Below are 6,629 nucleotides of genomic sequence, written 5' to 3'. Positions count from 1 at the left end.
TAACCTAACCTAACCTAACCTAACCTAACCTAACCTAACCTAACCTAACCTAACCTAACCTAACCTAACCTAACCTAACCTAACCTAACCTAACCTAACCTAACCTAACCTAACCTAACCTAACCTAACCTAACCTAACCTAACCTAACCTAACCTAACCTAACCTAACCTAACCTAACCTAACCTAACCTAACCTAACCTAACCTAACCTAACCTAACCTAACCTAACCTAACCTAACCTAACCTAACCTAACCTAACCTAACCTAACCTAACCTAACCTAACCTAACCTAACCTAACCTAACCTAACCTAACCTAACCTAACCTAACCTAACCTAACCTAACCTAACCTAACCTAACCTAACCTAACCTAACCTAACCTAACCTAACCTAACCTAACCTAACCTAACCTAACCTAACCTAACCTAACCTAACCTAACCTAACCTAACCTAACCTAACCTAACCTAACCTAACCTAACCTAACCTAACCTAACCTAACCTAACCTAACCTAACCTAACCTAACCTAACCTAACCTAACCTAACCTAACCTAACCTAACCTAACCTAACCTAACCTAACCTAACCTAACCTAACCTAACCTAACCTAACCTAACCTAACCTAACCTAACCTAACCTAACCTAACCTAACCTAACCTAACCTAACCTAACCTAACCTAACCTAACCTAACCTAACCTAACCTAACCTAACCTAACCTAACCTAACCTAACCTAACCTAACCTAACCTAACCTAACCTAACCTAACCTAACCTAACCTAACCTAACCTAACCTAACCTAACCTAACCTAACCTAACCTAACCTAACCTAACCTAACCTAACCTAACCTAACCTAACCTAACCTAACCTAACCTAACCTAACCTAACCTAACCTAACCTAACCTAACCTAACCTAACCTAACCTAACCTAACCTAACCTAACCTAACCTAACCTAACCTAACCTAACCTAACCTAACCTAACCTAACCTAACCTAACCTAACCTAACCTAACCTAACCTAACCTAACCTAACCTAACCTAACCTAACCTAACCTAACCTAACCTAACCTAACCTAACCTAACCTAACCTAACCTAACCTAACCTAACCTAACCTAACCTAACCTAACCTAACCTAACCTAACCTAACCTAACCTAACCTAACCTAACCTAACCTAACCTAACCTAACCTAACCTAACCTAACCTAACCTAACCTAACCTAACCTAACCTAACCTAACCTAACCTAACCTAACCTAACCTAACCTAACCTAACCTAACCTAACCTAACCTAACCTAACCTAACCTAACCTAACCTAACCTAACCTAACCTAACCTAACCTAACCTAACCTAACCTAACCTAACCTAACCTAACCTAACCTAACCTAACCTAACCTAACCTAACCTAACCTAACCTAACCTAACCTAACCTAACCTAACCTAACCTAACCTAACCTAACCTAACCTAACCTAACCTAACCTAACCTAACCTAACCTAACCTAACCTAACCTAACCTAACCTAACCTAACCTAACCTAACCTAACCTAACCTAACCTAACCTAACCTAACCTAACCTAACCTAACCTAACCTAACCTAACCTAACCTAACCTAACCTAACCTAACCTAACCTAACCTAACCTAACCTAACCTAACCTAACCTAACCTAACCTAACCTAACCTAACCTAACCTAACCTAACCTAACCTAACCTAACCTAACCTAACCTAACCTAACCTAACCTAACCTAACCTAACCTAACCTAACCTAACCTAACCTAACCTAACCTAACCTAACCTAACCTAACCTAACCTAACCTAACCTAACCTAACCTAACCTAACCTAACCTAACCTAACCTAACCTAACCTAACCTAACCTAACCTAACCTAACCTAACCTAACCTAACCTAACCTAACCTAACCTAACCTAACCTAACCTAACCTAACCTAACCTAACCTAACCTAACCTAACCTAACCTAACCTAACCTAACCTAACCTAACCTAACCTAACCTAACCTAACCTAACCTAACCTAACCTAACCTAACCTAACCTAACCTAACCTAACCTAACCTAACCTAACCTAACCTAACCTAACCTAACCTAACCTAACCTAACCTAACCTAACCTAACCTAACCTAACCTAACCTAACCTAACCTAACCTAACCTAACCTAACCTAACCTAACCTAACCTAACCTAACCTAACCTAACCTAACCTAACCTAACCTAACCTAACCTAACCTAACCTAACCTAACCTAACCTAACCTAACCTAACCTAACCTAACCTAACCTAACCTAACCTAACCTAACCTAACCTAACCTAACCTAACCTAACCTAACCTAACCTAACCTAACCTAACCTAACCTAACCTAACCTAACCTAACCTAACCTAACCTAACCTAACCTAACCTAACCTAACCTAACCTAACCTAACCTAACCTAACCTAACCTAACCTAACCTAACCTAACCTAACCTAACCTAACCTAACCTAACCTAACCTAACCTAACCTAACCTAACCTAACCTAACCTAACCTAACCTAACCTAACCTAACCTAACCTAACCTAACCTAACCTAACCTAACCTAACCTAACCTAACCTAACCTAACCTAACCTAACCTAACCTAACCTAACCTAACCTAACCTAACCTAACCTAACCTAACCTAACCTAACCTAACCTAACCTAACCTAACCTAACCTAACCTAACCTAACCTAACCTAACCTAACCTAACCTAACCTAACCTAACCTAACCTAACCTAACCTAACCTAACCTAACCTAACCTAACCTAACCTAACCTAACCTAACCTAACCTAACCTAACCTAACCTAACCTAACCTAACCTAACCTAACCTAACCTAACCTAACCTAACCTAACCTAACCTAACCTAACCTAACCTAACCTAACCTAACCTAACCTAACCTAACCTAACCTAACCTAACCTAACCTAACCTAACCTAACCTAACCTAACCTAACCTAACCTAACCTAACCTAACCTAACCTAACCTAACCTAACCTAACCTAACCTAACCTAACCTAACCTAACCTAACCTAACCTAACCTAACCTAACCTAACCTAACCTAACCTAACCTAACCTAACCTAACCTAACCTAACCTAACCTAACCTAACCTAACCTAACCTAACCTAACCTAACCTAACCTAACCTAACCTAACCTAACCTAACCTAACCTAACCTAACCTAACCTAACCTAACCTAACCTAACCTAACCTAACCTAACCTAACCTAACCTAACCTAACCTAACCTAACCTAACCTAACCTAACCTAACCTAACCTAACCTAACCTAACCTAACCTAACCTAACCTAACCTAACCTAACCTAACCTAACCTAACCTAACCTAACCTAACCTAACCTAACCTAACCTAACCTAACCTAACCTAACCTAACCTAACCTAACCTAACCTAACCTAACCTAACCTAACCTAACCTAACCTAACCTAACCTAACCTAACCTAACCTAACCTAACCTAACCTAACCTAACCTAACCTAACCTAACCTAACCTAACCTAACCTAACCTAACCTAACCTAACCTAACCTAACCTAACCTAACCTAACCTAACCTAACCTAACCTAACCTAACCTAACCTAACCTAACCTAACCTAACCTAACCTAACCTAACCTAACCTAACCTAACCTAACCTAACCTAACCTAACCTAACCTAACCTAACCTAACCTAACCTAACCTAACCTAACCTAACCTAACCTAACCTAACCTAACCTAACCTAACCTAACCTAACCTAACCTAACCTAACCTAACCTAACCTAACCTAACCTAACCTAACCTAACCTAACCTAACCTAACCTAACCTAACCTAACCTAACCTAACCTAACCTAACCTAACCTAACCTAACCTAACCTAACCTAACCTAACCTAACCTAACCTAACCTAACCTAACCTAACCTAACCTAACCTAACCTAACCTAACCTAACCTAACCTAACCTAACCTAACCTAACCTAACCTAACCTAACCTAACCTAACCTAACCTAACCTAACCTAACCTAACCTAACCTAACCTAACCTAACCTAACCTAACCTAACCTAACCTAACCTAACCTAACCTAACCTAACCTAACCTAACCTAACCTAACCTAACCTAACCTAACCTAACCTAACCTAACCTAACCTAACCTAACCTAACCTAACCTAACCTAACCTAACCTAACCTAACCTAACCTAACCTAACCTAACCTAACCTAACCTAACCTAACCTAACCTAACCTAACCTAACCTAACCTAACCTAACCTAACCTAACCTAACCTAACCTAACCTAACCTAACCTAACCTAACCTAACCTAACCTAACCTAACCTAACCTAACCTAACCTAACCTAACCTAACCTAACCTAACCTAACCTAACCTAACCTAACCTAACCTAACCTAACCTAACCTAACCTAACCTAACCTAACCTAACCTAACCTAACCTAACCTAACCTAACCTAACCTAACCTAACCTAACCTAACCTAACCTAACCTAACCTAACCTAACCTAACCTAACCTAACCTAACCTAACCTAACCTAACCTAACCTAACCTAACCTAACCTAACCTAACCTAACCTAACCTAACCTAACCTAACCTAACCTAACCTAACCTAACCTAACCTAACCTAACCTAACCTAACCTAACCTAACCTAACCTAACCTAACCTAACCTAACCTAACCTAACCTAACCTAACCTAACCTAACCTAACCTAACCTAACCTAACCTAACCTAACCTAACCTAACCTAACCTAACCTAACCTAACCTAACCTAACCTAACCTAACCTAACCTAACCTAACCTAACCTAACCTAACCTAACCTAACCTAACCTAACCTAACCTAACCTAACCTAACCTAACCTAACCTAACCTAACCTAACCTAACCTAACCTAACCTAACCTAACCTAACCTAACCTAACCTAACCTAACCTAACCTAACCTAACCTAACCTAACCTAACCTAACCTAACCTAACCTAACCTAACCTAACCTAACCTAACCTAACCTAACCTAACCTAACCTAACCTAACCTAACCTAACCTAACCTAACCTAACCTAACCTAACCTAACCTAACCTAACCTAACCTAACCTAACCTAACCTAACCTAACCTAACCTAACCTAACCTAACCTAACCTAACCTAACCTAACCTAACCTAACCTAACCTAACCTAACCTAACCTAACCTAACCTAACCTAACCTAACCTAACCTAACCTAACCTAACCTAACCTAACCTAACCTAACCTAACCTAACCTAACCTAACCTAACCTAACCTAACCTAACCTAACCTAACCTAACCTAACCTAACCTAACCTAACCTAACCTAACCTAACCTAACCTAACCTAACCTAACCTAACCTAACCTAACCTAACCTAACCTAACCTAACCTAACCTAACCTAACCTAACCTAACCTAACCTAACCTAACCTAACCTAACCTAACCTAACCTAACCTAACCTAACCTAACCTAACCTAACCTAACCTAACCTAACCTAACCTAACCTAACCTAACCTAACCTAACCTAACCTAACCTAACCTAACCTAACCTAACCTAACCTAACCTAACCTAACCTAACCTAACCTAACCTAACCTAACCTAACCTAACCTAACCTAACCTAACCTAACCTAACCTAACCTAACCTAACCTAACCTAACCTAACCTAACCTAACCTAACCTAACCTAACCTAACCTAACCTAACCTAACCTAACCTAACCTAACCTAACCTAACCTCCGAGATTCGAACCCGGCTCTTCTGGATACTATTCCAGTGCACTACCATTGTGCTAAGTGACATATCAACCAGCTAACATATTTGTGACCCCTATGTTGGACTCTGGGCACTCTGAGCCTTAAACACATTTGTTTCTGGGATAAAAACATTTCTTGGACATCAATTGGGAATTGCCCACCTGGTTCCATGGTAATCCGGAATTAGACGCACCGGGATTCGAACCCGGACGTTCTGAACACGAGTTCAGCGCTCTACCAACTGAGCTACTTGACATATCAACAAATAAACTTTTTGTTAGTCACTATATTGGACTTCGGGTATAACCAAGGTAAACTTCAAAATACGGGAATACCATATAAACGTACGTGCTTGTACACATGCCAGTTGCACCGGAATAAATTATATGACCATCGAAACAAATCGAAACGACTACTAAGGGTCATTACATATAATCTTTAAACTGGCCTACCTAACCTGACAGGCGGTCTAAACATTCCTGGATCTAGGAAAAATATCACAGAATACCGGCTCCGCCGGAATAAAATCCTACGACCTCGGGCACAAAAAAAAAAAAAAAAAAAAAAAAAAAAAAAAAAAAAAAAAAAAATAAAAACAATTATTATTTCACATATCATCTTTAAACTGGCCTACCTAACCCGACAGGCGGTCTAAAAATTCCCGGATCTAGGTAAAAATATCACAGAATACCGGCTCCGCCGGAATAAAATTCTACGACCTCGGACGCAAATAGAAACGATTATTATTTCACATATAATCTTAAAACTGGCCTACCTAACCTAACAGGCGGTCTAAAAAAACCAAAATCGACCCCTTTTTTTCAGGATAATCTTGAATTGGATCCACCGGGATTTGAGCC

Source organism: Daphnia pulex, chromosome 5 (assembly GCF_021134715.1).
Source record: "Daphnia pulex isolate KAP4 chromosome 5, ASM2113471v1".
Classification (NCBI taxonomy): domain Eukaryota; kingdom Metazoa; phylum Arthropoda; class Branchiopoda; order Diplostraca; family Daphniidae; genus Daphnia; species Daphnia pulex.
Note: the sequence above shows the minus strand (reverse complement) of the source record.